The sequence below is a fragment of the Lissotriton helveticus genome, chromosome 3_1 (assembly GCF_964261635.1).
Source record: "Lissotriton helveticus chromosome 3_1, aLisHel1.1, whole genome shotgun sequence".
Taxonomy (NCBI): Eukaryota; Metazoa; Chordata; class Amphibia; order Caudata; family Salamandridae; genus Lissotriton; species Lissotriton helveticus.
Genome location: NC_136061.1, coordinates 303929340 through 303954695, shown reverse-complemented (window position 1 = coordinate 303954695; position 25356 = coordinate 303929340).

The following is a 25356-nucleotide window of genomic DNA, read 5'->3' as shown; positions in this document are numbered from 1 at the left end:
AGCTGCTTCATGACTTGGAAGATCGGGTCCATGGCGATACAAGAAGTGTGAAGGCGAGGAAAGGTGAGTTTCTGCCTTATATTGTTTCCAATCCGCCAACTCAGGTGTGGAGGTTTATCTGCCACAGATGCGTAGGCGGGAACGTATATCATGATTGGACAGGCAGACAAAGTGGCTGTACTCCCGCCATCAGCCACTTTTCCTGATGGCGCATTCGATGCGGGTGAGAAATTCTGACAGCGACAGCGGCAGTCTGATGATCTTTCATCTAGGCACTAGCTAACATCTAAATAGAGCCGGGGACCGCCTAGTAGGTGGATGGGGACTCTGACGGGAAATAGATGGCGGAACCGTTACCACCAAGATTTAAATTAGGCTCATAGTAATTGAGACAGTGTTACTATAACTAAGTAATGATGTTGCAGGCATAGACTCAGGGGCATATTATCAAGGACGGGCGATACATTATCGCCGCTTTTATCGGCAGGAAACTGCCGATAAAGCAGCGATAATGGGCTTGATAATATGCTCTATGAATTCCTATCGAAGCCCATGTTAGATGTCTTCACATCTAACATGGGCTTCGATATGAATTCATAGAGCATATTATCAAGCCCATTATCGCCTCTTTATCGGCATTTTCACATCTAACATGGGCTTCGATATGAATTCATAGAGCATATTATCAAGCCCATTATCGCCTCTTTATCGGCAGTTTCCTGCCGATAAAAGCGGCGATAATGTATCGCCCGTCCTTGATAATATGCCCCTCAGTTACATGAAGTAAGGGAACCCCTCTCATACACTCAGGCCTTTCTCCTCACTACACCCCAAGTCTACAGCAGACTCACTTCCCTGTCTGTACTTTTCAGGTTCTATTTTGAGCTGGTTTATTTATTTTCAATCTGCATGTAAACAGTTATGCTCAGAAAAGATACTTCAAACCATGGCATTCCCAGCTGAAATATTTTACAATTAATTGATAAAGGATAACATTTAGAGCTTCTGCACGGAAGAGTTACCACTCTCTGAAGTGTAAGGGTGTGTATTGTAGAGCTACTGCTCCCCAGTGCATGTGCAGTCCCAGTGCTCTACAGAGCAACTGCTTCAAGTGCATGCTACGGAAAGAGTCACTAGGAAGAGTCACTGGGGCATATTATCAAGAAAGGGCGTTACATTATTGCCGCTTTTATCAGCAGGAAACTGCCGATAAAGCGGCGATAATGTGCTTGATAATATGCTTTATGAATTCCAATCGAAGCCCATGTTAGATGTCTTCACATCTAACATGGGCTTCGATTGGAATTCATATAGCATATTATCAAGCACATTATCGCCGCTTTATCGGCAGTTTTCTGCCGATAAAAGTGGCGATAATGTAACGCCCTTTCTTGATAATATGCCCCACTGTTCCCAAGCATGCACAGTGGAGTTGCTGCTCCCAGAGCCTGGGTTACATCAGTATCTTGCCCTGTGCCTTAGAGCTACAAAAAAATTAAAAACACCCTATCAGGTAATAGCTATAGAAGCTGAGCCAAAGCAACATATGGGTGAGGAGGAGTGCTGACCCAAATCCTACTTTCTGTATAGTGTTCAGAAAAGGTATTTGGCTTATGCTGGACATTCAAAGAATCTTATATCAAATGTGTCTACCAGAGGGTAGCCATGCAACAAGTATTGTCAACAGAGAACATCAGCCTAGCTGTGCTTGCAGAGGATGATAGTGCTTTGGTGAATTAATGTACGTGACTATGGCAAGCTACCTATCCATGAGGGTTTCACAGGCTTCCTGGTGTGGAAGATGGTCCTCCGTCAGTGCCCTTAGTTGTCAAATTGTTTTTGGTTCTTACTTGCAGGCTGTGTTTAATTACTTCAGTACTACTCACAAGAGTTTTATTAGTGGTTTTATCCACTGGATCCATGTCTACAAAGTCATGTAGAGTTTCACGTCAGAGGCAGAAGCAGTTTTTCCAGCATTCCTCAAACAAGTAATCAGTAGACTTTCTTCTACTGTGGTGGTGATGGTCTTCCTCTTCCCTTCTGATTTCAACAATGGTGGCTCCGCGGCTAAGGCAGAGGAGCATTGCCCCACTGATCTCGGAGCAGTGTAAAAGGAAAAATAAAATAATAATAAGAGAAGTTATTATCAATTTTTTTTAGTGGCGCTTGGAGTAAAGTTAGGGGATGCGGGGCTGAGCTCCCAGCATTGCAGGAAGGAGCGGTTGCTGCACCTTAAGTGTGCATGACAGTTTGGCCGGCCTTCTTGGGCCGTCCAAACATTCATGCGCACTTTGCGTGTTCTCCACCGGCTGTATTAAATTGCCTGGGTGGAGAACATGCACAGGCTGTCAGTTCCTGTCTGAACGCCAAACCATGGTGCTCAGACCAATCACGACGCTGCTGTCATGGTGACAGCAGTGTCGGATTGGCTTAGAGGTATCCGGGAGCCTGGGTGCTTCCAGGAGCCAGGAGAGCAGTAAGACGTAGAAGAGGCTGCGGCTGGTGACTGGGAGGTGATGAGCAGGTAAGTCTTTTTTTCTCTAAATTTCCTCCCCACTCCTCCCCGCTACAGTTCTCTACCAGCCCCCACTGGATTTCAAACTGGCTCCTACGGGCAAAAGGCTTTACCAAGGGGGGTTAAGAAGTTCCCTAAACATCCTTTGAGAAGTGTGCCTGCCTTAATCCTTTTTTAAATATCCAGGTTCTCCCTCCCCATCCCCTTCATTGTAATGATGGAGATCGGCCTGCTCCTGAATCCATTTCTCAATTTACTGACCTGCATCACACAGAATATCTCAGCAATTGGTAAAGATCTCCTCGTTCTCACAACTCCACTCACTACTCTGCACGTCAGTCTTACTTTCTTCATTCTCAACCCATTGAGTGCCCCTCCAGAGGAATTATCCCTCAGGCTGGAGTTCTCATGGCCGGCAAAAGATGGTGGGGCATATTATCAAGAACGGTGTTAAAATTATCGCTGCTTTAACTGCAGGAAACTGCCGCTAAAGCGGCGATAACGGGTTTGATAATATGTCCTTGTGAATTCCCATAGAAGCCCAGGTTCACACCAGAACCTGAGCTTCTATGGGAATTCACAAGGGCGTTTTATCAAGCCCATTATCGCCGCTTTAGCTGCAGTTTCCTGCCGCTAAAGCGGCGATAATGTTATCGCCGGCCTTGATAATATGGCCCTGTCTCTTGTAGACAGCACATGATAAGTGGGGCATAAAAATCCCTGCTTCACGCCACTCATGGTTTATACTTAAGGAATATTAACCAAAGGTGGAGAGCACTCTCAAGTTCAAAAGACCTTTATTCGAATTTCATAAAATTCATAAAAGTACCACATAAAAACAGTTCATTTGCATAACACATTATTACGAAAGTGTCAAGATTAAAAAAATATAATACAGTACAGTACAGTTCTAATGAGGCTAATTTCAAGGATTTTCCATCATTTTACGCACTCGCGTTATCAGTCTCAGTAAAGTGCTAGTGCGAAAAATTCGTTCATCTGAGTCCAGGGAAACCAACATTAAATAAGACTTCTCCAGCAAAAGGGGTCTGTGTTTTCTAAAATATGGAGTTAAAAACCATTTGATATATCTTAAATAAAATTTACAGAAGAATAGGAAGTGCAAATCGTTCTGTGTACTGATACCATCACACAGGCATGGGTTAAAATTAGTGCTATGTCGATAGCCCAAAGGGAAAGACAACAAAAATTTCACTGAGCCCGCTCTTAAACGAAACAAAAGTGATCTCTCCCAGTTGGTCATAGGTAGAGTAAGGTAAGGCGGGAGTGGATGCCTACACAGTTCATTTCCCATATATTTTGCAACAGTTGATTTTGTTGATTCTCTTCCCATCCTTTCAGATTCCAAAAGTGCATACAGTGCATGTTTAACCTCGATTTTGTCCTTAATCTCGATCTTGGTGGGGTCGGAGAAAAGATCACCTTTGTCCACGGCACTTAGGGGCATATTACCAAGCAATAGCGATAATTATCGCTATTGCTTGGTTAGAGACAAATATTTACCGCTGAGCTGCGGCGATTTTTACGGCAAATAAACCTTGGTATTACCAAGGTTTATCGCAAATGCGATAAAAATCGGCCGTAATGCATGAATATCGCTGAAAAGTCCGCGATATTCATGCATTACCGAGCTAATGCTCTTAGCCATGTTATCCACCTCCCATTGGATAACATGGCTAAGAACTGTTCAGGGCAGGTGTTAGCTTTCGGAGATATTCGCGCTTAGCGCGAATATCTCCATAAGTTGGTAATAGGAGATAGCGATGTTAGCGACTGTTTCCAGTCACTAACATCTTGGCACGCCCACTTTGCATGTCATTAGTGATAAATATCACTGACATGGGCCCAAGATGGTCGCTATCTCCTACTAGCTGTCGCTAACTGGTGTTAGCGACAGCTAGGTAATAGGGAGATAATTTTATCTCCGCTTTCTTGGCTTTTAAAGCCAAAAAAGCAGAGATAAACCCCCTTGATAATATGCCCCTTAGTGTTTTGGATACTCCTGAGAGCCATGGGATCTCCATGCCACGGTCACAATTCAGGCAATCTTATATAATATTTTGTGTGAGAGTGGCTGAATTGTTCCTCCAAACCTTAACCCAAAATAGAGCTGGTCTGGCTCTGATAAAATCACATATATAGGGGAGGTTTAGTTCATTATGACAAATAAAATCAGAAGATGAGATTGGGGCACCCAGTATTTTTCTGCAAAAGCGGCTTTCTTCCCGCTGAATGCATGCGCTATCTCCCAACCCCCAAACCTCTGCTCCGTATGAAGCTACTGGTGAGCACTGTAATCTAAATATTTTTAAAATGGCTCTTGTGGCACCTATTTTCTTCGGGTGAGGCAAGCTCAAAATAGAATTGGTGGCTTTCGAGAACTTGCTCGTGGCGTGGGCCAAATGCCCACTCCACAAGCCATTCGCAGCAAAAACCAACCCTAAATAAAGGAACGTAGGGACAGATTCGAGTTTATCTGTCCCTATGTGTATAGTATTGAGCTTCCGTTTCCCAGGGCCACATGACATGATAAAAGACTTTATAAAATTTACACGCAGATCCAATCCCTCCATATGTTGGACAAAACCGAGGTCATTTGGTGTGCGGGCCATAAGCACTGCGTCATCCGCGTATAATAAAACTGAAAGAGGTTTCCCCAAGATTGTCGGTACATCGCTGGTGACTTGTTTGAGAGTTCCAGATAGGCCATTAATGTAGATGATAATCAACAGGGGTGCTAAAACGCACCCCTGTCTCACCCCCCTACCGATATCAATGGCTCCAGAGACGTCTCCACCCATCCCAAGCCGGACCTGTGCTTTTAGATCAGTGTGTAGGTAAGCCAGGAAATTAACGAGGGTCTCATCTAGCCCATAATTCAGTAAGATGGTCCAGAGTTTGGATCTATTCACTAGATCGAAAGCGGAAGAGAGATCCATAAAAGCAAGGTAAATAGGAGATGATCGAGCAATGTTATACTTATCAATTATCAATTTTAAATTCAAGCATTGCTCAACTGTCCCCACCCCGGTCCTGAATCCCATCTGACACGGATCTAATAATTCTGTGTTTTCAGTCCATTCAAGCACCCTGTTATAGATTACTCGTCCCAAATTTTTTAAGGTGTTATCCAGAAGGGAGATTGGACGGTAATTAACTGGATCCGACCTATCTCCCTTTTTAAAAATTGGGACGATGGTGCTAGTTGCCCAGGTGGTAGGCATGGGCACTGTTGGCAGACTGTTAAAAACATTGACAAGAATTGGTGCCCATAAATCTGGACTATGCTTAATAATATCAATGGGCAAGCCGTCTGGGCCTGGAGCCTTGTTTCCAAGGCTCTCTTTTATAGCTGTTTCTACTTCATGGGCATCAATCTGTAGGCCACACAGCTGTCCTGGGCTGTAAGTCATCGACTCCTCAGGTGGGACAGCATAGATTTTTCAAAAGTGGGCCTCCCAAACACTACCAGTTATATTACAGCTAATTGGTGTTAGCTTTTTACCCATTTCTCTTGTTTTCCTAACTGCAGACCAGAACGGCCCACTGCCCCCCAGATTAGCGCTGGCGACCAGCGAGTCCCACTGTTCTGAGAGTAGTGCGGCATTTCTACCAGTTATTGTAAGTTTATACTGTTTCCTGGCTGTTTGGACAGCCGTTGTGCACCTGGGGTTAGTCTTACTTTCTTCATTCTCAACCCATTGAGTGCCCCTCCAGAGGAATTATCCCTCAGGCTGGAGTTCTCATGGCCGGCAAAAGATGGTGGGGCATATTATCAAGAACGGTGTTAAAATTATCGCTGCTTTAACTGCAGGAAACTGCCGCTAAAGCGGCGATAATGGGTTTGATAATATGCCCTTGTGAATTCCCATAGAAGCCCAGGTTCACACCAGAACCTGAGCTTCTATGGGAATTCACAAGGGCGTTTTATCAAGCCCATTATTGCCGCTTTAGCTGCAGTTTCCTGCCGCTTAAGCGGCGATAATGTTATCGCCGGCCTTGATAATATGGCCCTGTCTCTTGTAGACAGCACATGATAAGTGGGGCATAACAATCCCTGCTTCACGCCACTTATGGTTTATACTTAAGGAATATTAACCAAAGGTGGAGAGCACTCTCAAGTAGTTATTGAACAATGTGGACTAAGTAGACCCTTAGGTGAAGCTGAGTACCCTACTCTATTCTGGTCAACAACTACCTTGGATTGCACCCTGTGGATAATATTCCTATTGTACACAGAACCTTAAAATTTGGGGTGAAATTCACAAAATTGTTAGTTAGATGGTGTGTTTTTCCTGGGAATATTTAGGTGGAAGGTTGTGAAAATCATACTGCCAAGATTTCTCGTTTTGTTGAGAAAACGTCTCCATTTTTAATTGGATTGTAGTTGCCTGGTTCAGAGAATCACAAAAAGGAACAAGTATGAAAGGTGAAAACAGATTTTAGTTACAATATAAATCATTTAGAACTGTGGCGAGTTTTAAGGTGATTTTACCATGTGAAAATTGCGGATCCTGTGCTAGGACTTGCTTAACCTTATTTGACAGAAAACAGTTTTCTTTCCTGTTTTTCTCATAGAGGTCATGGAAGGTATTCCAGAAGCTAAAAACAGAAGACACTTTCTATAAATTCACAAATATTTTTCTCAGCCCTGCGAAGAAAATAGTCTGACATTCTGAGTAAAACATATTCCAACTGCAGTAGCTGCTGATCACCCACCTCCGCACAGATTTCTAATGAACAACTAGGGTGCTAACCAACGTTCTATTTTTAAGACAAATATGAAGCACACCTGAACTCCATGTTGCTGAAATCTGAGCTGTACAGCTGAAAGCATTTCTTATGTAGGAGACTGTACTAAATATACAAAATGCGGTGTTTCTATTTGTCATTGAAATTGTAGGTATTACTTTAGGAAGTTGAAATGAGAACACATATTGTGTGAGTTCTCAAATATCTTCCTCGACCTTTTCAGTAAACTATTTTGTAGTTTGAGTTCGATAAAATGGGTACTATTGAGTCAGGTTGCAATAATCATCTGTTAACGAGTGCAAAGATTTCCCAGGAGATGCTATCAACACTGTCCTCTTTGTTTGTGTGACCCCATTCTTTTTGCCTATTTTGTGAACTTTATTTTTGCTGGTATTATAACACTGGGGCATATCAACAAGGCGGCCATAAAAAATTATCGCCGCTTTTGCAGCCGTTTTTTGCCGAAAAGCGGCTATAATTATATTGCTATATCAGCAAGGTCACGCTATCGTGTGAATCCTTGCCTTAGTGCCCTTTCCCGTAACGCCTACCTTTGCATCTCTAATGAGATGCAAAGCGGGTGTTCCAAATCAAAATAACTGGAGAAATGTCGCTAACCGACATTTCATCAATTATCAATAGGCACGCTAACAAGCATAGCTGTAAGAAAAGTAGCGCTAACCTTGGTTATCGCTACTTTCCTTACGCCTGCTTCAAGACTGACTTAGCCATGATATCCTATGTAAGGTGGATATCATGGCTAAGTATGCCTTGCCCTATCATCAAGCTATCACCAAACTTTGTGAGATTATCGCTGGATTTCCAGCGATAATCTCACATTTGGCAGTTAGCGCTTGGAATTTTATCGCTTTTGAGATAAGCGTTGCTAGTAGCACGCTATCTCATCGATAAAATTCCAAGTTACCCGGCGATAATTATCCTAGCGTTAAGTGCGCTTAGCAATAATTATCGCCGGTCCTTGATGATATGCCCCACAGTGCGCTGTGACACTACTATTCAGTGCCTCAGTACATTTGCTCTGGTTTTTAAATAGTACTGTAAAATAGTTTCTATCCAATTAGTGTATTTAACTTTCTAGTAAACCCTTTGTGATGGTGAAGAAAGTGCACCTGTGGTGTGCAAGTTAATGTCATGTCGGCTGTACTGACACAGGACAGTGAATAGCGCTTTTGCATCTAGGTACATCACCCCAAAAGTGTGCCTTGTGAGCCCAAAGACCTGAGTACTTAATGCATAGAAATAGGACATTATACACTGTGGGATCAGTATGCATTTTCCAGAATCCGGCCTAAATTGAATTAAAATCTTTATTCCCCATCTCTACATCCGAAAATCTTAAAACATTGATTAAAAGTAATTTCCACATAGTTGTAAAAAAAAATTATTTTGTAAAGGTACATTTTTGATTTCCCAACAAGTCACTTAGCTGGACAGGGGTGTTAGGAAGAGCTGGCAGAATAAAGGTCAGCCTTAGTGCTTCTTTATTTGACTTGTTAATGTCAAATGGGGTTGGCAGGAATTTCTTCGATTATTCCCAAGGCCGTTCTAGACTTTCTGGCTTTGGTGATCAGCTCACTCCATCTTATTATAGATACTGTTTCCATTCTTGGGCTTTTGTGTGAGAACCTAAGGATTATGCATATTGTACTTTTGGTGTGTGTAGCTAATTAATTGTGGGGACAAGTGCAGGACTGAAAACAGTCCTGAATATGGGAGTGGCTAGGGGAAGGATGGTGGGTTCAATTAGCCATCTTGGATTTGGGGCTTCTGAGAAGTTTTCCATTAACCCTTTCGCTGCGGCCGCAATTCCGCCGCAGCGCTAAGGAGCGGGGGGGCCGCGCGGCGCTCCGACGCTTATGACGGAACAGCTCCGTCACGCCCCTCGGGTGGGCTGTGCTTGTGACGGAGCAGTTCCGTCACGGCTCCGCCCGCTCAATAGAACGTGCCGCGCAGGTGCGAAATCAGAGCCGCGCAGGAGCGGCGAGCGGGCCGTGACGGAACCGCTCTGTCACCAGCACAGCCCACCCGAGGGGCGTGAGGGAGCGGTTCTGTCATAAGCGTGGGAGGGGTTAATCCTAAGAGAAAGTGCTGAAAAAGGAGACTCGGCTAGTGTGCAAGAATAGTAAGGGTTAGCTCGTGAAATTCTCTAATATTTGGCTAGTGCACAGGATAAGACTGAAACCTCATCAGCTCTTCCTCAGAACTCTCCTGGAATTAAATTCAATGACATTTAAAAAAAAAAAAATTGATCAGATATAGCATATAAATCGCATTCTTGAATAATAAAGAATTCAATTAAAATAAATAGTACAAAAAATAGCAACACGCATTAACCTAAGCAAATCATCTAAAATACACAGTAAAAACATCACAAATAGTTCCATTCATTATGTACATTTGTAAAAAGCTCATTTCTGCTGTACATTAATGTACACTGGAGCCCTGGATGGAGTGAGACATAGTGCTACAGGTGTGTCCAGGATGAACTTTCCTCCAATTAGAAAAAAAAAAGGGTCTTTATAACCAGGACAAGGTGCTGAGGCTTTCTCCAGAAAGATGCATACTAGGCATCCTAGGCAGGCAAGAAAACCAGGGGGCATATTACCAAGGAGGGCGATAGACGGATATCGCCGCGTTAGTGGCTGTTTTCGGCCGCTAAGCGGCAAAATTTCTATTGCCCTAATCACAAGCTGTCGCTAACAGCAGTTAGCTACAGCTGGTAGGCGATAGCGAGCGGTTTGGGGCCTGCTTTGCATGTCAGCGATATTTATCGCTAATGACATGCAAAGTGGGCGTACCCAACCCGTTAGCGACTGAAAGCAGTCGATAACGACGCTATCGCCTATTAGCAAGGCAGGCATAGCGATGGAAATATTCGCACAAAGCGCGAATATCTACAAATACTAACACCTGCCCAGACCAGTTCTTAGCCATGTTATCCAATGGGAGGTGGATAACATGGCTAAGAGCATTTCGTCGCTAATGCGTGAATATCACTGTATTCGCAGCGATATTCACGCATTTTGCTGCTATCGCCTGGATTTTTATTGCTTTTGAGATAAACCTTGCTAATAGCAAGTTATCTCAGCGATAAAAAACGGTGATGCGCGGCGACAAAAATATTGCTGCTAAGCCTACTTAGTGATAAATATCGCTATTTGTTGGTAATATGCCCCCAGGTTTGTCCCACTCTGAGCTTTTTGCCTCAATGAAAATAGGTTCAGTGGGACATCATGGAAAAGATATCTACCCTTGTGCAAACCTGTGAGGCTCCGGTTTCCAGCTTTGCTCTCTGGTGGATTTTGCCTACAAAACAGTATCACAGTATCTAAGTTTGAAGTTAAACCTTGAACTGGGACTAGGCAGCAAATCTATTGAAGTGCTGACGCGACAATGGTGGCTGTAAAATCAAGCTTTGTTCAACTTTGAGTTTTGTGGCCAAAACCACTGGAGCTCAACAAAGAATTATTGGATTTCAAGGTACCTTCACCAGCCACAGACTTGGACAGTGCCATGCTGGAAGACTTTGGAAAATAAGAAGTAGTCGAAGTCCCAAGTAAAAAACTTTGACAATGCAAACCTCTTAGTGTATCTGTCCTCTGTCTTATTGCAGTTGGCCTGAAATTGCATCTAGATCCTGTTCAAACCCAAGCTGATACTTACATTGGTGCTTTACCCTTTGTCGTTGCTTTTTGCCCTAAATCTTAAAATTCATATCCCAGGCTCCTCTTTTTTATTTTGATGATGTTGGTGTCTTTTTGCTAATTAGTATTTTCTTTGTTTTTCTAAATTGGTTTGGGAGATTTATTATTTTGTTAGTCAGTTTATTGCTTTTAATAAAGAGACTTGAGCCAAAAAACATATTGACAATTGCAGGATGACTTGCTGAAGAGCTCATACCACGGGGACCCAAGCAAACAAATTTCTACATTCCCCGATTTTGGCACCTTTACATCCCTTACAATTGACACCCTGCACTCTATTTCCATTCTGCTCTTTGGGGCTGCCTAGTTGTACCCTGCTTGCTTTCTTCTGAGAGGATCAATCTGTTCAAGGCTCTGATTCTGCTCCTGACCTAGTTACTACATATTTTGGGGCAGATTTACAAGGAACTGACGCATCTGAATAGATGCGTCAGTTTCCCTGCGCCAGCCTGCGATACCCTTGCGCAACCATGGATGCACCGTATTTATAATACGGTGCACCATGGAGCAAGGATTGACAGATGCGTTAGAAATTCTGATGCATCTGTTGCCCCAAACGTCACGCAATGCTGGAGTCATGTCGCAAGCATGAAGCAAATCCAGCAATGCATGTTTAGGCCTAAACGTATTGTACTGTGTCACTCATTACACCTGCTTCAAGCACGCGTAAGGTCACTTTTATGAGGCTTTCCTGCGTGGGAACGCCCACTCTGCATACATTATAACTGACGCAGGTATAATGTGACACAGGGCTTCACAACATGAAAAGTGTTCCCAGATGCGTCACATTGTAAATTGTCTGCATTGTTTATGCCACTGCTGCATCACAAAAGTGACGCAAACGCGGTGCAAAAGTGTCGCAAAGGGCTTGTAAATCTGCCCCATTGTGTTGTTTTCTTGGCTTTAAAATTGGTGGCCCTGCTAAAATGCAACACACATTTGTCTGGGGAATGAAAAACCTCCTAGCTATCGTAACAGAAAGTTTCAATTCTATTAAGAACTCGGAGGCGAGGATTATGCCTTCTTTCTTCACTTTGTTTTTATAGCAGCCAATGCAAAGATAACCAAAACTACATTCCCCATGAACACTTGGGAAAATGTAGTGTAGAAAAAACATAATAAGATCCAATCAGGACAGTCCAACAATGTCCAATCAGGAGGCCCATAGCCTCAACATAATCCTCTCTCACTGCCCTTTCGACCTCTTTCGTTGCACGAAGCGCACCGTTGGATCACCTTCATGAATCCTGTTTATTTGCTTCAGACCCTACAACACAGAGTACATTGTTATTACCGGAGCACAAACTACTGAAGCTTGCGAACCAAAATGCAGTGAAAGCAGTTAATGTGCAATAGAACAAACATGTCCAACCAAAACACCTTATAGACAAGCAATGTTACTTTCTCATATACGGGGAGGGTTGTGCTTCTCTGGAATCCCTGGGTGGGATAATCCTCGCCTCCAAGTCCTTAATAGAATTGAAACTTTCTGTTACGATAGCTAGGAAAGTTTTCATTCTATGTCAGGACTGGAGGCGATGATTATGCTAGTTTAAAGCTTGCTCACCATGAGGTGAGCCATGTCCAGCACTGACTTGAAGTAGAACCTTTTAAAGGTAGAGTCCAAAGAAAGACCAATCTGTTGTATGTCGTTTTAGATTCCGAATGAATTTCCCGATTCATGCCCTTATATAGGTATAATATTACATTGCCCGTATATAGGCATAGAAAACTAGTACTTATTTAGGCATAGCCCATGCTACCCAAATACAGGCATGACTGCTTCAATCCGTTCATCTACATCACAATGATTTCTTGGAAAACCAGACTCTTAAGATGAAGGGACTTCCCCTTGCATGGATATTGATTTCTCCAAGAACTCATTTATTATGCATGAACAACTATTCCTTAGGGGTTCATTCATGACGTTCATATGCCTGACTTTACGTCATAGCCTGGCTGATGAGGATTATGAATCCGAAACCGGTCCCAGGATGCTTGTTTCCGGTCCATGGAAGACATGGCTTGGCAGTTCGGGCTGGACTGTTCCCATAAGGCACAGGGTCAGACTGATTTGCATATAGCCATGTCTGAAATAGGGTGGCTGAGTGGGCTAAAGAATGGTGATGGATTAAACCCAGATCAGTTGACTGGGGGTGAGTGTTTGATTTGCTCAAACGCTTCGTCCATCATCCCCTTTTGTATCGCTTTGTTTGCCCTAAGTGTGGCAGGGTATGCTCAGACGTGAGTCCCTTGCTCACTTGGCCACTGGATTCAAAATAGCCTGGCTGATGAGGATTATGAATCCGAAACCGGTCCCAGGATGCTTGTTTCTGGTCCATGGAAGACATGGTTTGGCAGTTCGGGCTGGACTGTTCCCATAAGGCACAGGGTCAGACTGATTTGCATATAGCCATGTCTGAAATGGGGTGGCTGAGTGGGCTAAAGAATGGTGATGGCTTAAACCCAGATCAGTTGACTGGGGGTGAGTGTTTGATTTGCTCAAACGCTCCGTCCATCATCCCCTTTTGTATCGCTTTGTTCACCCTAAGTGTGGCAGGGTATGTTCAGACGTGAGTCCCTTGCTCACTTGGCCACTGGATTCAAAATAGCCTGGCTGATGAGGATTATGAATCTGAAACCGGTCCCAGGATGCTTGTTTGCGGTCCATGGAAGACATGGCTTGGCAGTTCGGGCTGGACTGTTCCCATAAGGCACAGGGTCAGACTGATTTGCATATAGCCATGTCTGAAATGGGGTGGCTGAGTGGGCTAAAGAATGGTGATGGATTAAACCCAGATCAGTTGACTGGGGGTGAGTGTTTGATTTGCTCAACCGCTCCGTCCATCATCCCCTTTTGTATCGCTTTACGTCAAAGCTGGCATTCCTAAACACCTTCCATGTATAAATATACCTTCACTTGCTATGGCAAAGCACGGTGTGGTTCGGTGCAACTCGACTACCAACTTGCATGGCGCAGCTCGTAACAGCAAGTACCGAAGGAAGCCAACTCTCCAGCTGATGCACTGACCAAGAAGCTGTCATCCTCCTGCCGAGAATCCAGCTCCAGTGTTTCTGACTCCCCTTGTTGGGTGTTGGGAAATCAAGTCCTTAGACAGAGATACCAAACTCTCTCATTCTAAGGTATGGAGCTGGTTAGAACCTAAAGAAACCATTGGCAATTCTTGGCAAAACTAAACTTAGCTAAAAGATAGTTCCTACTTCTCCCCTGGTACTAGACCTAGGTTAGGTACATTGGGGTAGGCGTATTTTAGAAGCACCAGTTGAGTATTTTAGCCTGTGTTATTTATGTATGTATTTTTATATATGTCATAGCAACAGACAATGCTATTACAGTATTATTTTATATTACTATTTACTCTGTACGTATTATACTTCACATTCTGTCTAATGATTGTAGCAGTACATATCTCTTGCATGAGAAATAAGACTGTTCAATAAAACCCCTTTTTATTGAAAACACCTGTCTCACTATTTCTCTGCAACTCTGTAGGCATCTATTGTTTCCACGACTCTGAAGATCTTGTTCCAGTCCTAGGGAAACAAAGTTGTCATGTTTATGTGGTTGTCAGAAACTAATCTCATTCGAGAAAGTTTCTAGTGAACTCTGAGTTAGTCGGCACATTTAATTAAGTTTAATAAACTCGATAGAGACATACTGACCTCAATCCTATGTCAAATCTATAATGATTATTATTCTAATGCGCAGAGCCTATTGGGAATATAGGAATTACACTACATGGTGCCCAACATTTGGTAAGGCGCTAATTTAACACTAGATACTAGAATAACTCAGTCGTGCTTTTCTCAGAGACCCCTTTTCTCCCGTAAAACTCCAATAGACATCTGGAGTGGGTTAAAAGATAATATCCGCCATAGCTGAGTAGGACGAAAATCCTATGTATTAGCTGTTTGATTTGTTCAACGTTGAAGGATACATTGTTCCAAAATATTGTGCATCTTATCTTTGTTTCCCTGAAAACTTGCTCTGCAAAAACTTCATTAAACAATGTCGAATAACGGCAACAACATTGAAACCGGTTGAGCTGTGGCTGATCCAGCAGATCCAGTTTTTAACTATACAGGTTTCCAAGAAACCGACGAGGATGTTATAGCCATACCTCTAAATTTAAGGAAAGCCATCACTATAAAACTTATAAAACATGGCCTAACATCGAGAGGTGGTAGGCCAGTTTTTGTGATAGAGGCACATGAATATCACCAGACAGAGATATTCTATTCATAGATAGTCTTCCCTGAAGCAAATCCAGTAACACATGTGTTTCACTTCTACAAAGATGATGATCCACCAGAGGAATGCATTCCTTGCGAGGATATTGAAATTCCACTCACATACCAGGAGCATGAGCTCTGGTTTAAAGGTGCCCTAAAACATTTAAATCACATTACCAGGCTCGGTCCACTAGGTAGACCAGGAGCAACATGGCGGGTTGTAACTGGCTATACACCACATCCTGACATTAATGACATGACAGACGTGGCACTACTAGCTCAACTAAAAGAGCTAATCAAAATTTACAGACAACTGGTTCAATATGTCATGCGGACTCTTACAGTCCAACCTACAGTAGTTATTCCACAACAAACCCCTCATCAGGGGAATACACAAAAAATGACACCGCAGACTTTACATTCAGTTGTTGATAAGTTACCTGCAAAACAGGAACAAATACCATTCTGGATAGCTCCAACAATTACTCAAATCGAAGCAGTATTTCCTAATACTAGCCCACATGAGAAACACAGAATTTTAACAATGTTTACCGGTGGGGATCACACCACATCTGGAGGACTGCACCACTTGGGGAACAGTCTTTGCTGAAATCTACACTAAAACACATGGGGCCCGATTCACAGAATGAACTTAAGACTCAATCCTAAACTTACTACTATTTTGGTATTCACAGAATGAACTTACTACTTTTGGTATTCACAGAAGTTAGGATTTTGTCTTAAGTTTGTCTTAAGACAAACTTAAGACAGACTTAAGACTAACTTAAGACAGACTTAAGACAAAATCCTAACTTCTGTGAATACCAAAAGTAGTAAGTTCATTCTGTGAATGCCAAAAGTAGTAAGTGCATTCTGTGAATACCAGAATAGTAGTAAGTTTAGGATTGAGTGTTAAGTTCATTCTGTGAATCGGGCCCCATGGTGTTCCGTCTATGGCGGTAATACTGGACGTCGTAAAACAAATTCAAAATGAATACGGAGCAGAGCCTGCTTTAAATTTGGGTATGATCTACTAAAAGATTTCAAACAGGTCTCAGCCATAATATTAGCTAATATTAAAGGAGAAGCAGCATCAGTGGCGATCCGCCAGAAACTAAGGGAATTCGATGTTAATGATTAAGAACGCGACGTAGTACCAGGTAATCCCTGGCGAACACCACATGAGGGAGTGGGCGGCACAAGTGGAGAGTTGTGAGCTGTTGGCAGACACCGCCGATTAGCCAAGGTTCAGCGAAGCAACACAGTACTACAAGGGCAGATTAGCATACTGATGATTTCCTGAAACCCTCCTGCGCATTTCAGCTTTGATGTGTCCCTGTGTGTACACCACCCCAGCTGGGAGATCAAATGCTGCAAACTCATCTAGGCTGAATCATCCCATGATGGTGACTATGACAGCCCGGAGGAAAAAAACGGAGACCTAGCTACTTTTGTATCATGCCCGGTGGAGCTACCTCGCTAGCTTTGGGGGAGATTGACTTTGGGCTCCCTTTGTTGACTATCACCTACCCAGCCGACTTCGGGCTAACGCTCCCGCGTCTCTCCTGACCTTACCTTCACCAACACTCCCCCCTCTCCGCTCCTATCCTCTCCAGTTTCTGTTCTTTGCCCTCACATGCCCTTGCCCTTTGCCCCCACCCTGTTTCTCTGTGAACCTCTTCCCTCGCCTCTTGAGACTGAACTATTTTGTCTGATGCCCGATGGAGCTACCTGGTTAAGCTATTGGGGAAATGGGCCGTGGATTCCCTCCTTGGTCGTCACCTACCCAGTCGGTCTTTAGACAGACTTTCTTTTGTCTCTACGGTTGTCTCTTCCCTTATCCTCGCTCTCTCTCCTCCCCTAGCCCCCACTACTTTCTCACTCCTTTCTCTCTTCCCCTAATGTATTGCTGATTGTTTGATTTAATGTTTACTTGTCGATCTTTTTCTGGTATACTGTTGAACCACTTTTTTGCACTTCCTTTCGTCTCGCCTGTCGTCTCCTCCCGCATCCTCCCTCTATTTATGTCTCTCCTTCCCTCCTCTCTCAATGTATTGAGACTGAAATATTTTGTCTGATGCCCGATGGAGCTACCTGGTTTAGCTATAGGGGAGACGGGCCGTGGATTCCCTCCTTGGCCGTCACCTACCCAGTCGGTCTTTAGACAGACTTCCTTTCGTCTCTACAGTTGTCTCTTCCCTTATTCTCACTTTCCCCCCTCCTCTACCCCCCACTACTTTATCTCCTCCCCTAATGTATTACTGATTGTTTGATATAATGTTTATTTGTTTGATCCTTTTCTGGTATATTGTTGAACCACATTGTTGCACTTCCTTTCTTCTCTTCTGTTGTCTCCTACCGCATCCTCCCTCTATTTATGTCTCTCCTTCCCTCCTCTCTCAATGTATTGAGACTGAACTATTTTGTCTGATTCCCGATGGAGCTACTTGGTTTAGCTATAGGGGAGATGGGCCGTGGATTGCCTCCTTGGTTGTCACCTACCCAGTCGGTCTTTAGGCAGACTTCTTTTCGTCTCTCCTTATTGTCTCTTCCCTAGCTCCTATCCCCTCTCCCCTGAATCTCTCCCCTTGCCTGCTACTCCGCCTACCCACCTGTCCTTTGTGCCCTTTAACTAAGCACTCCTTCTCCCCTTGTTGGAGAAAGATCCAATATTTATACTCTGGAGTCTCAGCGAACCCGCTGAGTGAGCCCACTGCGCCAAGGGAGCCACTCTCACTTGAGGTATGGTATGGCACCCTTTGCCAAAGCACTCCTTATCCCCTTTTTGGGGAAGGATCCAGTATGTAGGCCTTGGAGTCTCAGAGACCCCTCTGAGAGAGTCCACTGTGTAAAGGGAGCCTCTCGCAACAGAGATAGGGACGTGATACCACTTCCCCTGGGATCACAGCTTACTGGACTTTGGACGTTGCCTTTACTCGTCTACCGGTTTGTGTCCCCGTCACCCTTCCACTACTCTTCCCATGCTGTGTCTCTCACCCTCCCCTCCTTTTTCCCGCCTTCATTATCTGTCTACTTCCCCTGCTCCAACCCCCCTCCCCTGAATATCTCACCTTGCATGCTTTTCCCTTACGTTTTTGTGCTTATTGTTTATCTCGACCTTTACAAGTAACTATGTTGCCATGCTCTAAGAACTATGTAACCTTTGTAACAATGTAACCTGTAACTATGATCTGATGCTCATGTAAAGCGCTCTGATACCTCCGGGTCTAGTTAGCGCTATATAAAACTTTTTAAATAAAATAAGTAACTGAGCAACCTCAAGAACTAGCCAGAATAATTGAAAAATCAGATGAAGAATTAGGCAGGGACAGTCTAGGTGAGAAACCAGTGAAACAACAACTGTCTGAAAGTCCTGAAAAGTTTGTTTCTAAAAACACTCCTACCTCTTCTAAAAAGAAGTGGGAGGATAGCAAACCAACTTCTAAAGAGAAGCGTTTGCATTCCCGAGGTAGGTCTCCTCACAATTAGCCCTCTGAAAGAAGGTATAAACTCAGGAATAGGGATAATTTGAGAAAACCTGATAGATATCAAGATACTGATACAAGTTCTTCTCGTACCTTTCAGACTTTGTCACAGAAATCCGAAAGAAGAGGACGGTCAGAAAACAAGGAAGAACGCGTGAAGTCCAAACACGATCAACACGTTCAGAAAAACATCAATTTACCAAAAGGAAGGTAGCAGGTATAAAAATCAGACATGCCGAGGATCTTGAGGGCACAACTCAAGAACAGAGATTGGGCTCAGACAATGTTGGACAGTGCAGCAGAAGTCACAATAGCTCGCCAAAACCTGAAGGGACTTCTGGAGACAGTGGACTTGAATGAAGACATTGAAGTTGAAACTGCAGATACCAGGGTTAGTTCTCCACATAGGTTATATGAAATAACACTCCGGATGGAGGGAGACAAACCAAGAAAAGTGGAAGCACTCTTTTGGGAGCGACTTTCTAAGCGTTATGACATACTTCTGGCTGAAAAAGACTGGCCACCGACATTTGTCAGGGAGTGCCCACATGCGAAGACATCATTATGCCAGCCTTTTATAACAATATTCTAAAATGTTAGAAATGGGATTTCCGGTTGGCTAAGGCTTGCGCCAAAGTCAGGCAGAAACCACCATTCCTACGTCAGGGCAAGGGAGTTACACGCCAAAGATAACCCCTGTTCACCCTCTAGGCAAAATGACGGGAGCAGTAAGGCTTATCCCGGAGGCTATGTAAGTTAAGTGTTTGCGCACGCACCCAGCAACAACACCCAAGGCCCACCACAAACGAAACTCCACACAAGGTTATATATAAAAATAGCCTTTGTATTATACCAAAACACATTAGATAAAAACACACACTTTACAATGTGCCAACAGGCATGGGCAGAATTTACAGGGGATATGTACAGGACAGGGCCACATGGACCACTGTCAGGAATATGCACTTTTAGAACTAGAACACTTGTTGGAATTAGCACTTAGAACATAGAATATAAAATTACTGTAGCACAAAAATAGAAAATAGAGCACACAACCAGTAATCACTGGTAAGAGGTAAGTACCACCTACGCAACCCTAACCACCTTAGGAGGATGCCACGCAGGGAACCAGGACCTCACTAGCAACACCTGTACTAGAAAGAACAACAACCTAAGTATCACTATACATTTAGGAGTATAGGCATGAACACATTACACATGATGCATCACAACATTCAGAGGTGTAGGGAAGAAAACACATGATGCATAAACATACATTCAGCGGTGTGGGGAAAAGCACATGACGCATAAAAACACATTCAGAGGTGCAGCAAAGAACAATTGTGTGGAAATCACATAAGGTATAACCTCATAAACTGTCCCCAGGCCAACTGACCTCTCTGGGGCTAGGACGCCCTGTGTCCCAAATGTCAGGGCAGGCTGCGCAGGCAGCCAAAGAGATTGCGCAAAGCCTAAACGTGGCAGCTGCCCACTAAGTGCTGGGCAGCTGTAGTAGGGAGCCTGGCCCCACGTGCCTCCTGGCTCTTTTCTGGGCACTGACTGAGCAATGGGGCAAAAAACGACATGGGAGCCTTGCAGGCTCTAAAACAATGGGGCCCTCACGAGCCTCGTGGGCTCTTAACAATAATGTGCCTCCGTTGAAGTCCCGCTCGGTGGACTCGAAACATGCAAATGCCCAGGAGCCTCTCAGGGCTCTCCACAATACTGTGCCCTGGTCGTTGGAGCCTCGGGGGCTCTAAATAACAACCGGGCCCCAAATGCTGGAGTCCCTCTCTGGGGGACTCGAACAAAGTGAAGCAATGCTGCGGGCCACAGGGGAGCAGCCCGCTGCCAAACGGGGCCGCTCTACCCCAACAAGCACTGCCCAAGACTGAGATAGCCCCACTGTGGGGGGGGCGGGCACCGGCAATGTGCCCCGACACCCCCCTCTCTCCCCTCCTGCACACCACGGGCCCCCACTCACCCGGACCTGTGGCGGGGCTCCTCCTCTGGTGCTGTGGGACTCTCCCTGCCTTGCTCGGGGCTCCGTCGGCTGCGTCTCTGTTCGCGAGGAGAGCACCGTGTCTCCTCACTCTGTGGCGGGGGCAGGCACCGGCAATGTGCCTCAGGCCCCCTCCGACTTGCTTCCACTGCTGCTTCCGGGCACGGGGCTCTCTCCGGGTCCCGCCCAGCTCCTCTCTTCCGCTTCGGGGCTCACCATGTGGAGAAGCGTGGCTCAGTGGTTAGAGGCGGCAGACCCGGATGCTGAGATCGGCCGTGGACCAGGGTTCGATTCCCCGCCTCGGCGGGTCTCGGGCTCAAAAATTCCACGGACTCGACAATTCTCGCTCCGGTGCCTACTCGACTCACGGGGTCACACTCTGCGACTCTGGGCAATAGCTTGCTTAATCTCCACTACGGCCCCTCGCGGCGGGATGCCTGGCTTTCACCTTGTGGGGCACCCTGCCGGGGTATCTCACATGGGAATACCAGGACGGGTTCCCTAAGCAAGCGCCTTGATACCTTCGGGTGATACGTGCGCTATATAAGTCGCAATACATTTACATTTACATTTACATTACCTTTGCGATGCAGGAGCGCTCGGTGGGCTCCCGTCTGCTTCCTGTTGTCCCGCAGTCCCACCCCCGGCCTGCCTGACTTCCGGTTCGCGAGCCGGGCGGCGGCGACAATCTTGGGCACCTTCCGGGGTAGGCTCCTGGGAGTTTGTAATACAACACAAAAAGGGCAATAAGCGGCAGGCTCAGCAGGGTGGGCACCCGCACTGCGAATTACCACTTAGAAGGGGGATCCCCACTCCGGGGAATCCCTCCAGGCAGGCAGCTCAGGGCTATCGGGAACGCAGCAGCGCTGGTCCCCTTAGGATGCCCCCAGAGGGCTCCCAAGCGCTACAAAGATCCAGGAGTCAGGGAAAAGCGCTCCCCAGCGCGAGAAGGACAAATCCAGCACTTACAAGTGCTAGGGGAAAGTTCAAGCACCAAGTACCTAGGAAAGCAGGGGAGGGCAAGGCTGGGCCCAGGGGCCAGCTACCTGGGCCCTCCAGGCAGGGAGGCAGTCTTAGTGGCGGTCCTCCTGGCGCCCAGCAGCAGCAGGTCCCCCTCTTCAGATCAGGATCAAAAAGAGAACCTCTTGTAAGGGGACACAGCCCCTTTTTATACAGTTAATCCCTTAGTCTCAGGGTGCAGGATGGGGGAAAAACCAGTCGCAGCTGGCTTTGGAACACTTTGTTTTCCTCAGCCACCCTTTCCTTTCACTGGCCGGGCTAGGGACATTAGACACACCACAGGGGGCGGAGCCAGCATTGTGTGGGGAAAGCCCTGCCCTATTCAGGTCCCAGGTGTACTCCTCCCTCACATCACTCATGCTAATCTCAACACTCACCACCGGGGCAGACCCATCATGACTCATGGAGCCAGGCTCACCAGCCAGCTCCAGCCAATCACAAGCCAGACACAAATTACACAAACATGCCAACTTCTAGAAGTGGTACTTCCACACTAGACACAATCACGCCGCATACATCATTGCGCAGCATTTAATCACACGAGTCCGCACATACCAAACTCGAGCCTGCACTCCCCACACATCAGGAACTAACATGGTCACATACATTCCCCATGCATTCCTATGGGAGGGCAGGCCAAATTCACTACACGCACTCAGAGTGCGCCCGCACTTTCCACTGGGACACAGTAAAAGTGAGCAGAAGCCAAAAATCACTACCACTAGGTCAACTTAACAAGCAAAAAGTTTAGGGGTGAACCTGCCAGAAGAGCCAAGTCCAACACAACCCCCTTCCAGCCAAAACGCAGGGTAGACCAATCACCACCGTGATGGGCTTCCCTGCTTGGGGCGATAGAACACTGACGCGGGCCCGCAACTGCAGGGACACCCTCCTGTTCTACGCCACGGTGAACCCATGGGCTTCCTTCTAAAACCACTGTCTGGACCAACTGGGCTACCCCACTGGTACTCCCAAGCTGTCCACGGCCAGGACCAGGCCCTAGGCCACCCAGGTGCCACCGGTCCTTGCCAATTCCTAGAGCGGGGGGTAGTAACCCCTGGCACATAGTAGCCATTCTCCACTCTTCCTGTCTGTAGGACAGGTCTAGACTCCCACTGGTTCTCCAGCCTGGGGTCTATACCCTTAGGCGGACCAGGAGTCTCAGGGGAGGGAACTTAGCTCAACTGGGTAGTCTCTGACCCACTGGTTCTTCCACTGGGGAACTCATCCCCCAATCACTCCTCACTTTGGACTCCTGTGCCCTTCCAACTGGAGTGGCACTGCCGGACACTGGAACACCTGGAACTCTATTTACAGATGCTCCAGGTTCCCTAGACACTAGGAGATCCTCCTCAAGTGGACTAACAGGACAGCCTAGGTCCCCAACCTGGTGTTCCCTCATGAAACCACCCAGGTTCTGAGATAGGGCTTCGGGCATCTGGGGACTCTCAGCCACCCACGGACTCCCGCTCCACTGAGACAGGTAGTAAGCCTCAACACCCCTCTCACTATACTGGGACCTAGCTGGGCTACACTGAGCCTCTTCCACCACGCTGGGCTGGAAGATACCTGAACCACTACTTTCGGAATCACTCACTAAAGAGTCCTCAGAACCTCTAGCACTTTCCCAGCGCTCTGCTTCCTCTGCAAGGTTGTCTGGATCAGTAAGCCCATATTCCAACAGGTGTTGGTGCAACCCTGGCAAACAACAACTGAGTACCTGCTCTTAGAGAACCAGATCAAACAGCTTGGCAAACTCAGATTCCATGTGAACCTCTAACCAATCAGACAGTGCACCTTGACATTCATCCATAAACTCCCCCCAAGACTGGTGAGACAGTTTCCTACTGCCCCTGAATTTCAACCTTAACTCCTCCTCCTGGGAAACAGGTACCATACTCTGGAAACTGGGAGTGGGATTTTTCCTGCACTGATGTCTATATAGCTGCCACCACTGGACTCAACCCTCCCTGGGGAGTCCAGAAAATTAAAACTGCGCTCAGGGGACAATCTACCCTCCTGAGCTAATCTCTCTCTGGCAAAGGCCCTCTCAGCCTCCACCATCCTCTCCTGCACACCCAGCTGTGCTATCTCCTTGGCATGCTCTAACCTGAGCTTCTCCAAAGCCAGCTGGTGCTCCCTCTCTTCCCTCCTATCTTCCAACTCCTCTGGGGACAGGTAAAGGGATGGGGCACTGCCCCCTACACTGGACCCAGCAAGGGACTCCCTATCTATGGGGTCTTCACTATCTGCTGGCGTCCCTGTACTATCATTTTCTTCCTCCGCTTCAGACTCTTCAGGGCTCCCCTCAGACCCACCACCATCATGGTGTGAGACCCGGGCCCTCTCCTCACTGTGCTTACGTTCCCAGTCATCCTTCTGCCATTGGGTTAGGTTATCCCTAAGTTTGGACTGGGTGTCTGACTCTTTCCTTGCAATGTCTTTCTCTTCACAGAACTCTCTCAACTCATGCATAAACAGACCCCAGACATTAAAAGCAGACTCCATCTTGGCAGGATGCTCACAGATGCACACAGGGGACTTAACTGTCTGAGCTGAAGCAACAGTACACAATTCACAACGAATTCAGCAAGCTCCCTATCCCAGAGAACTCACGCTCACTTGTCTAGTGCCACACACCATTCATCCACACACAACCCCCCCCTCGGACTGATAAGGCAGTTTCTACCACCCCTGATTTCTCAACCTGACCACACGTGACAGAGGTACCAAACTCTGGGTCGGGGCGGGGAACAAATGTACTGGACACTATTACGCTGCTACCACTGGATCCCACCCTCTGGTGAATCCAGAAAATTCAAACTGCACTTAGGGGATAGAAAACCACCCAGAGCTAGTGACACCTAACTCACAGTGCACAAGAAACACATTTCCACAGAAATGAAAAATAACAATTTAGAACCAATAATGCCCAAAATGTTATTTATTGAAAATGCAGAGTTTTGTGGTGCAGCCAGTTGCCACTGCGGTACAGCGCAAACACAAATCTGGATCCCTTCCGCTGCCTACCAATGTTAGAAATGGGATTTCCGGTTGGCTAAGGCTTGTGCCAAAGTCAGGCAGAAACCACCATTCCTACGTCAGGGCAAGGGAGTTACACGCCAAAGATAACCCCTGTTCACCCTCTAGGCAACGTGACGCGAGCAGTGAGGTTTATCCCGGAGGCTATGTAAGTTAAGTGTTTGAGCACGCACCCAGCAACAACACCCAAGGCCAACCACAAAGGAAACTCCACACAAGGTTATATATAAAAATAGCCTTTGTATTATACCAAAACACATTAGATAAAAACACACACTTTACAATGTGCCAACAGGCACGGGCAGAATTTACAGGGGATATGTACAGGACAGGGCCACATGGACCACTGTCAGGAATATGCACTTTTAGAACTAGAACACTTGTTGGAATTAGCACTTAGAACATAGAATATAAAATCACTGTAGCACAAAAATAGAAAATAGAGCACATAACCAGTAATCACTGGTAATAGGTAAGTACCACCTACGCAACCCTAACCACCTTAGGAGGATGCCACGCAGGGAACCAGGACCTCACTAG